Genomic DNA, 10,834 nt, shown 5'->3' on the forward strand with positions numbered 1-10,834 from the left:
TCTGATACTGACGGCATATCTAACCACCATCTGCACAGGAAATTTGACTGAATGAATAAATTAGCTCCAATTCACCTTTGACCTCCGTAGGAGGGAAACAGACTGGAATCCTCTCGGGGGAAAGATGGGCAGATTGCTGGAAGTGTGAGGGGATTTTTATCTCAAAGGGCATTTTAAAGGCAGCCTACACATTGCAAAACGTCAGAACACCGGGCGCTCTGCTAATAGGAACACATGACAAACAAGCAAATCAGCGAAGATAGAGCGCTTTAATAAAGACAACTCAGCACACATGTACAAAGGAAGGCACTGCAACACAAAAAAATCAAAAACCGAGACAAAAGTGCATGGAGAATTTCTAGCAAAAAGGGACACCTGCATCCTTATGACTACCATCAGTGCGGATAAAATATTGCGATTTACTGTTTTACAAATTTAATTTTACGAAGAACACAAGGCAGGTCGTACCCAACATGTCACCCTGCAAATTTTCAAAGCGGCGCAAGAATATTGGCCAACATCAAAGAAACTGAAGGAATGCGCTGGGATTTTTTTTCCCCTCTCTGAGATCAGCTGTCCAGAACACTCATTTAAATCAATTTAAAACCTGATCTCCACACTTACACACCGCACAGCTCCCCCATAATTCAAAAAAAAGGCCCTTTACAGTATGGCCTACACGGCGGAGGAATGCGGTGTCTCTCTCGTCTGCGCGGAATACAAGCGTCAGACAACACCGCTCCGTGCCGGCGAGAGCCCGTGGATCGCATTATACCCCATCTCTGCTCCAATTTATTCCTGAAAATAGAATCTAAAAAATATCCCCGTAATAAAGGCTCTCTGTATCTCCTTACACTGCTTGTCTTCCCCTCTGTATCAAACCTCAAATAACCTCGAAAAAAATGAGTCGGGCAGGTGCTGATAGCGAGGTAATACAGTGATAAGTGCCCAGATATTTCAATTTTATCATCATTACCATCAACGTGGTGAGGCAGTGTGAAACTGACAATCCAATAAAAGGACACAGGATATCCCCTTGTGCTGGCTGCTGGGGCCTAAGTAGGCTGAGCGCTATACAGATGTGCTAATCATTTCTGCTCTCTGCACAGGCGGACGCCGGGCGCTGGATCCACAGGAACAAATCTAACGCTCCACGGCCAATCACAGGGGGACGCGAAGCGGCCTGTCGCTGGCTGCTGACAGCCAGGAACCCGCCGGGCGCTGGCACCTAGCTCTCTGAATACTCACACACACACACATACACACACAAACACATATGCACACGCATACATACACACATACACTCACACACACACACAAACACATATAAACACGCAAACACATCCACACATGCATACAAACATGCACACATAAGAACACACACAGCAACCACATACACACATACCCATGCACATGCTCACACACACACACACACACACACACACAAACATGCAAACATGCACTAATATACACACTTCCCTTTCAGATAAACATGTCATTATTCATAAATGGTGTGTAATTAAAGAAAATTATTTTAATGAAAAAAGAAGTCTCAGCATTATTATATGAGTAATAATATTAAAGCTACATTGGTAGCAGTGGTAACAGCAGGGGCAGTGGGAGCAGCAGCAGCTGTAATTAAGTCAAACGCATTCCTTACACAGAATACCCCAGTAACTGTTAACAGATAATAAACATTCTTAACATTTAATATCCTCTCACTTAACAGCTCAAACCCTTTCATATTATTTTTCTAAACCTCTTCCCATTAAATGAATACTGTTAATATCTTTCTTTTACCTGCGTTTTGTCCTCAGTTTTATTGTCAGTGCTATGGGAATAGTGTGTGTATTTCATCTGTATATGACAAGAGTATTATATTTAAAAGTGTCACGGGTATATTCGACATCCAAGGAGACGATGTCTTACAATTTCCAAGTTGCCACAACCTGATTACTCCTACAAGACTGATAAATCAGTGCAGAATGCATACATTTCAGAATAACTGTTTTCTTTCTTTTTCCTTTTTTCTTTCAAATTTAATTATGACAATGTTTTCAGTCTGTCCTATATCTGCAACGTCAAGCAGTACAGACTGGAACATTTCCGCTCTGAGCAGGCTGATAAAAAACAAACTGTAAAACACGCTTAAGATAAAGACAAGGCTGTCAAAGCCGGTCTCCTTCAGGTTTGTTTGCGAGAGAAAAGAAATTAAATGGATCCAGTCTGACAGAACTGGACAGTCAAATGTAACAGCAGGACAGCTCCTAAAAGCAAACAGGAAAAAAAAAAGTTTGTGTGAGGGAACGCCATTCAAAGCCACAGCTCTCTGCACTTTTCCTCCGTCTGTCAGTGAATGTAGTGATTGTTTCTACGAAGCCACGAAGGTGGGTTAAGTACCACTCAAGCATTTTATTAGAGAGGAGGCCAGACAGTGTCATTCAATCCTCCGCAAAATACACAACATACATGAGCCCGCCGAGGAGAAGCCTCCGAGCAGACCAGGCACTTGAGCTGCAACGCCGTTATCTCAACAAACAAAGAAAGGAAAAAAAAACAAGAGCCGCAACAATGGCAGTGACAATGACACTGGGAAAACCTCACAGGATATTGCGCTGGGATCTGGTTCAATTTCAAAAACACTGATCAGCCGCTAATTAGGCTGAATTTCTCTTAAAACCCGCTCAAACGCCATCATTTCAAACACCTAAAAGGCACTTGAAACTGCCATCTTATACAGCTGCTGCTTCCAATCAATGAAGGGTTGTCTATTATTGATAACAATGCCAGAGCATGGAAAGTCACTTCAAATGGTAATTAACTGCTGAAAAAAAAAACAGGCGCCTTTTCATAAACCTGGACATGTTTAGCGCTGCTCTCCACTGGAATTGTAAAATGTGGCACCGACTGTTTGCTTATATAAAACAAGCAAATCGTGCCGCAAGGCTTCTTTTGAGGGCTGCTGGCTCGCGCTGCAGCGGCCGCTTACTCTGTATTCCAGACAGCTGGCGTTGGGTGGAGGCCGGACGAGCGGTCAATACTATCGAAAATACAGTAATTCGCCGTTGGCGGGTGCAGCAAGACAGAACTGCAAAGTTCAGACATCCTTCTGAATTAGTATCAGGAGCCTCTCAGTGAGTGAAACCCACTACCGAAGGTGCCATTCAATAAGGCAGGAGCAGGCGCGCATTAAAAAGCCACAGTCGAACAGGACACACAGGAAACAAAGTGATTTAATACCGGAGCACACTGGGCAGAATAGGGATACTTGGGAATATAAACAGTATCAATTATGATAGTACAATCTGTCCTGTACAGACGATACAGTACATACATACTGCACAGACTCCCCAGCGATATGGGACTTCTGGATGGTACTGGAAAGTATCGCAAAGAGCTTTAACAATGTTTCCTTTGATTTTTTTTTTTTCATTTGAACCTTTTACCAACAGAAGCCGGTTAGTCGATCATGTCTTCCACAGTCCTGTTTCCTTAATCTGCGCTTTATTATTATTATTAATTTTTTTTTTTTTTATTCCTGCATGTTACGTACACAGCATTCCCGTTCGAATTTTAACAGCCCCAAAAATATGAACCGGAGCGAATTTTCCAGGAAGCCAGGGGCGGATATTTGTTTGTGAAATAAACCTCTCTGAAGTTTAAGGACAACCAGCAAATTGATTCATTACAGGGAAAATCATTGTCAAAGTTTGCTAACCTGCCCGGGCTGTGCAGTTCAGGGGCTGGTGCTGTTTGCCTCCTCCAAATCACCTGAGCCAAACTAATTCCCGGCTAAGCCCAGATTATTTGTAAGGTGTCTGGCTCCCTGAGCTCAAAGCGAGCCCCGGACTACAAAGAGCCCCCCTCTCCCCCCTCCCAATGCAGATCATTTCTTCAGGAAAAGCGGGGAAAGTGAGATTGCCCCCTCTCTCTTTCTTTACTCCTAGCTTCCAGCCAGCATTCCCGGCGGACTGAAAGCCGTTTCCCTAGTTTACACACCACAGAAGGCACTGCTGGCCAACCACTGGATCTTAATAATAGATAACACACACAATGAAAGAGGCAGTCGGCCCCGAAGCTGCTGACGACAACTTGTTGGCCAGCTAGGCTTATAAAACGCCACAGACCAATTCAGCTACCGTGGCTGCCTATTCATTATGGTAACACAGGCGTTGCATATTCAACTGCTGCCGCAGCTCAGGAGCAGGGGGAAAAAAAGTTTAGAAGAAAACCCCTCCATCTCTCTCTGTTTGCGTATGGAAATGATGGCCGGCCAGCAGTTTGACTTATTGAAGCAACATTTCTTTTATTCTAATTATTTATTTTTTTTCCTGGAATGCAAGACGCTCAAAGCAAACAACAAGAGTTCAAAACTTATGCGGCGTGGATAGAGACACATGTAGATACACTGACAGGCAAATCCTTTGGAGTTTGATGCCCTCAAATTGATTGTGATTGAACGCGACGAGTCTGCGTTAGGGCATCGTGCGTTCCTGCGGCAAACACACTCCCTCTGCCCGCTTCTGACAGCGCAAAGATAATAAGCAACATCAGAGCAGGTGAATAGCTGTCCCTTTCAAATGAATCTGTCACCACAGCTCTGGTGAACCCTTTTGGGAAAACTCTGAAAATTAACATATTTTCCATCATTGAGAATCTGCAGAATAATTGGCAAAAAAGGGAAAAATGTGCAAAACTGCAGATAAATATTTTTCTCCAAAAAAAACTTTAAACATCAGCTTTCCTTTTCTGTGCATTTGCTTAAATTGTTCTAACGGAAAATTCCTTAATACATGCATTTAAATATATAACCTTCATTTCAGATGGCTAACATATTAAAAACAGCATGGAAAATTGTGAACAAGATACGAATCCAGTATCACAGAAAACAAATTGTGCTCCTCACATGTATTTGTGTTTTTCATTTTGTGGGTGTCAAAATGCAATATTCACATGCAGAAATACCCTGAAGCTGAGGACATCATTTTGCCTGTGTGTAAGTATTAACCTTTAAATAGTTGCCGTGCTTTCGTATTGTTAATATTCCAAAATTCAGTCCATCACCAAAATCACAACTCAAAGGGGGGGTGCAGGAATGTGCCATCATGCACTCCAGACTTGACAAAGCTTCTCAAAGACATGGCACCCCAAACAGAACGCAGCCATGCCTTCTGCACACAAGAGACCTGGAAGAGAGAGCCTTCACTAGCCCTCCACCTACTCGCTTAAAGGATGGCTCCCCCGTCTCTGCCCAATTCACACACTACACATAGCATTACACCTTTCTAGAAGCAGTGATCTTAAAGCTAGATAAAGACAGAACAAAAGCAACTGTTTCGACCACAAGTTTTTCTACTAAACCGAAACGCATACATTCTTATCTGTATTGCTCTGCATGTTTTAACAGACATAGGGCATGCAAAGATTGTATCTATCCATACTGATACAATTTTGGAAAAATAAGGGAATAAATGTTCACTTGTAGATCCTGAACACGGCAACATTTTCCTCAAAACAATTTAAGGAAGTACAACACAAAGCCAAAAACATTTCCTTCCAAAAATTAGACTGATCTGTATTAAATGTGTAAACATATTGATTATCCATTGCACAAACCACGTTTTAATTAAAAACGAATCAGACTTTTTCCACCAGACTGGTAAAAAAACAAAATACAACAATAATTCTAAGCCTTGATTGTATTCATTATGTGTGCCTGCAGTCAGAATACTGTTACCAAGAAAATACTGAGATGGCGATGTTCTCAAACCCCATAATAACTACACCCAAATATAAAACATGCGGGGAGCGTGGAATTTGGCGACTGCACCGGCAATCTCCTCCGCTCGTGCTCAAGTCCCGCTCACACCTGTCAATAGCATATACCCTTGAAGAAATTTTAAACACAAGAGGACAGGCGACACAAAGCTTGCAGTGACAATTGCATCGATCAAATAAAAAACATGTATACAATCAACACCTTCTGCACTTGATATTTATTTTTAATCGTTTCTTTTAATTACCCTTCCTTCCCGCCATCTGCATGACAAATGTGCTTTAAGTGAAGTGTTTACTAGCACATCACAATATGCGATAGGGGTGAAAAAACGCTGCTTTTTAAGTAGGTTGGGGATAGAATCTACATTGATGGGCCTCTATATATCAAGGACCATCAGGCGAGTGTAATTATGAAAATCTATGCTTAATTTATTCTCAATGTCCTCGGGATTTATGTGCCGGAACCCTAAACAAGGCGACGCGTCTCAAGCAAAGTAGCCGTTTTATAGTCGCAAATGAATGCAAGTTTCAGATGGCACATTACGACACTTTCCATTTTCTCTTCCTTTTTTCCCCCTCGTTCTCGCTCTCCCCGAGCCCTCCTCGGCCGGCAGAGGGGAAGAAGTCTCCCTAATTGTTCTCCAGAAAGAAACGCGTTTCATTCCACAGGCTCGCTCTCGCGACTTTTTAATTCCACACAGCGCACAAATCCAGATTAAAATAACTCTGGCTATTGATCTGGCCACTGGAATCGACATTAATTTTAGTTCACTTCTCACTTTGCAAGAGAATCAATGGAAAGCAATAACATCTGACATCGCTGCTGAAAGGAGGGAGAAGAAGGACTCGGGATGGAAATCCAAACGCCGCCAAATAAATCATCTCTTACTTTTCCTCCACCCTCGACTGTCTCTCTGCCGGTCTCTCCCCAGCCACCGCTGGTGAATCTGACACCGAACGGTGAGTATCACTCTTTCCCCGCGTGTATCAACGGGGCTATCCATCAGAAGGTAACAAACTGAAAGTCCAGCCTGTATGTGATCGAGTCCTGGAGGCTGTGTGCGAACAGACCGTGACAGCGATGCCCTGGGCATATGCACAGAAAGAGCGTAGCAGCCACTCTTAAACAACACATCCCCAACTTAAAATAAACCATTGAGGATGAGAACTCCGTAAGATCTATCCGAATACTGCAGACTGCGTATTTCATAAAACATAAATTCAAAAGGTAAAAACTGTTTCCTTTTTTTTTCAACGGGGCTGGAAATTCACAGGAATGTGTGGGATATTTTCACTCTGCACTTCACCTCAGTATGATCTGTAAAATGATGAAAAAACTTGACCAACTGCCTAATGCATAATACCACTGTCCTCACTACTCATATTTCAACATTTATCAATTTATTACACTGGCCTGCTCGTCCCAATAATATTTCTCAATTAACAAATTTAATAGAAAGTCACCGCATCCTCTGCTAGCAATAATTCAATTGTTCAATTTGCCAGAGATTAAATGCAAAATACCACTCAAGGGAAATAAATAATATTATCAGAGAACAATATGAAATTTGTAAACCACCACAAGACATGAAAAATGAAACTTTTTTATCATTTCTGCAATTACAGTTCTTCGAGACAATGTTATTTGTTATAATAATCCTCGTACAAAATATGGATCATAGGTAAGAGAACGAATGGGAGGTATGTAATCACTAAAGATAAATATAGCGTTTCTTCACATAATACGGGGCCCACTGTGTCCAAGGAATATGCTTTTCCAGAATACGTACAAAAGACAGCGCTTATTAAAGGTAAAAATAAAAACTACTCTACCTGGAAATATATAAAGATTATCAGACTTTCCTGTGTAATTCGAAAACAGAAACGGGTATGCAAACTGTAATACATGTACTACTTATTACAATATTAATGAAACTATTTATGTCAATTTGTTACACTACACTACGTTTTATTATAAGACAATACAACAACTTTATCAATCTTCAACAACACATTACTAAATACCACAAATAAATACAAACTACAGCTAACCCGCTCAAAGCGTATCGACAAACCTTTTAAATAGTATGTATCAAATAAACTAGTTTCGAAAAGCTATATATTTAAAATACAGAACAATTTAGTCTCCACTTCACATTTGATGAATTTAGAATTAACTGCATCCTATTTATGTTACACAATTATTTTCTTTTGACTACAATAAAAATAGCTTTCAACAGGTACGCCTGCAAATAAGGCGAGGAATAAAACGCGTAATGATCGCGTAGGATATTTGGGTGTATTGCGTATATTTTCGAATGAGCAAGGTAAACGACGCCCTAGTCTGAAAATATGAATTCAAAGTCCAAAAAGAAGTCAAGCAGAGAAAGTGACGCTTTAAACTTTGAAACCGCCATTTCCCATATTAAAATATTAACATTTCCATGACAACAAAAAATCGGACGATATATAAATTTTTAATAAGTGTACTAATACAAATTAAATATTATTCAACAGCATGGCACTGATATAGCCCGAATTATTGCTCAAAATAGGCTACTGCCCTTAAAAAGAGTTACATCCATTACTCTTTAATTGAATTAGCAGAACTCAAACGCATCGTGGGTGTTGTGTGAGCAGATTTACTTGCTCGGTGTGACAAATCTAACCTTTACGTATTTAGGCGTAATTGTAAATTATGCTCGACATGTCACGCCTTCAGTCAAGTCGTTTTCAGCTTTTCAGGCCAGCGGGAACCGTCCAAATTCTATTCAGTCATTTCAGACAGGACATAAATTGTACCGTTCCCTTGTAAACAGGTGTTTCCCTTTGCGTGCTGACGAGTCGACAAGTTCCCGATTTGAGACATCATTGTTGTGAGGAAATCAGAATTGAACACTGGCACCTGTTTGTCCCGTCCCAACAAAAATACGCAGACATCTTGGAACAAGATGTGCGATACCGTCCAACTTACGAATGGACGCACACACCTAAACTCAAACACGTTTATATTAATGCGATTTTATATTTACATTTACATTTAGTTATGTAAAAAAGGAAAACAAAAGCAGAAATATCTGCACTTGCCCTTTTAATATGGAGGGCAACAACAGTCTGTAAGAAACATACTTTACAAATACAAAATCAGTTCAACGAAGTGATTTCCTTAATGTAGCCTACAAAACAGTATAGCTAGATGTTATCATCATCTCAGTGCAAATGTACTGGAATACACTTCCTTAATTATACAGTCATAACAGAACTGCCATATTAATAATATTTGTAGAATGACAACAAAGGCGTTTGTAACCATTAAACGTACAATTAATGTAATATGAAAAATAACCTTTGAACAATTTCCAGCGTAGCTACTACTAAAACCATACAACTTAATTCACTTAATAGGCTATCTGTGACGCATGTTTATTCATCTATACCAACTGTATGCCATACCTATCCATCTATCTATCTATCTATCTATCTATCTATCTATCTATCTATCTATCTATACCACACACACACACACACACAAATACAACAATTTTACAACGGTTCTCAACTTAAGATTACCATAGGATACATGAGTTTATACAATCAGTGTTGGGTAACATCAGGCACTGAGTTGTACTGTCGTCATGATATGTTTTTTTCGGCATGACGGCACCAAAGGTTATTCCTAAACTATGTAAATGTTAGAAGTTAAAAAGGGTGCTTTCGAACAACACAAGGGGTCAATTCTTGTGGACAAATCTAGCGAGTTTCCCTAAAGTGTTCAAGAAACGTCCATTCAATACAAAATCTCTACCAAAAAGTTCACGAACACTATATCCATGGCAACCGAAATACTCAACACGCGCAAAAAATGTTAAAACTGGTTAACACAATTCCAAACCAGTTTGAAATTCTCACAAGACATCTGGTACCGCATTGAAATGGGCAGGGAATGTGTCACACAGATTAAATATTCATTAAAAATAACCGATCACAAAGTTAAAATCAACATGGATCAATAGTAATTAATAACAGTTGACCTTATCAACAAAAATCACTTAGTCCTAGTGGCAAGAAAAAATAAGAAGGCCCCGGTAAATAGAGGGAAAACTACCAGAAAACAATCAATCACATGCGTTCGCATTCTGAACTCAGCCAAACAAAACAAGATTTGTTTCTACCGAAGTCACCGTGAAAGTTAGCAGACAACAGGATATCACCGACTAAAAGAGCAGATCAAGCGCAACCCGTCGGCAGGTTTTCTGAGTACTTACGGTGTTTAAAGCAATCCCTTTGGAGGTCCGAGATGGCTTTTTTATCCTCTCAACGGACACTTTTCTAGCGAGGGCTTTCGGAGGAGCCGGAGACAGCGAAGTCGCAGGGAAAGGAAAGTAGTTGCACCGCGGAGGAACAATCGGAGCAGGTTGACTTGTAAGAGCTTATCCCCGCGTGTGTGTTGAGGGTGGTATCAGTTGCATGTACAGATGAGAAGGAATTTGGGTAGAGTGGAAAAAGGGAGAAAAGGAAAGATATCGGGTCTGAGGTTGAAGAGCCGTTCGCAAATACTCTGTAAGGTGCAGTGCTGCCGCTCAGCGCTTGGCTTGCTCATTGACTGACATTCTCTCTCTCGCTCGCCCTCCCTCTCTCTCTCTCTCGCCACCCTCTTTCTCCTCTCCCGGGGATCTCAGTGCCGCTTTGTGAACACTAAATGAATTATCGTCTTGCTTCACCACTGAAGAGATCATGTGAAATGATGTCTACAGCAAAACAAAATACAAAATCATATTTAAACTGGCCTTTTGAAGCAGCGTGATAATATTTTTTTCTGCCTCGAACTACAGTTACCCATTACTGTGGTACAAGTAGCCGAGAGGCACAGTGTTCCGAACAATGTTTAAATGAACTGAGGCTTAATTCTGCAACACAACACTATAGAAATGGTGACTATACAAACAGTACATTGAAATAATTTAATAGTAAGATTAATAATAAATGATTTACTACTTTCTGATGCGGTAGGCTATAGCCTACACAGCAAATATCTAATGGCTTCTTATGCGCTTGG

General features: G+C 40.7%; 1 protein-coding gene across 1 annotated transcript in view; it reads right to left on the minus strand.

Annotated features, from left to right (window-relative positions):
• Positions 1 to 10,362, minus strand: part of rnf220a (ring finger protein 220a) — a 153,953-nt gene extending 143,591 nt beyond the window's left edge. The window contains exon 1 of the mRNA XM_036554996.1: positions 10,044 to 10,362. The gene's annotated coding sequence lies outside the window, so the exon portion shown is untranslated. The remainder of the gene's footprint in view (positions 1 to 10,043) is intronic.
• Between the last annotated feature and the right edge of the window lie 472 nt (positions 10,363 to 10,834).

The sequence above is a fragment of the Megalops cyprinoides genome, chromosome 20, assembly GCF_013368585.1.
Source record: "Megalops cyprinoides isolate fMegCyp1 chromosome 20, fMegCyp1.pri, whole genome shotgun sequence".
Classification (NCBI taxonomy): Eukaryota; Metazoa; Chordata; class Actinopteri; order Elopiformes; family Megalopidae; genus Megalops; species Megalops cyprinoides.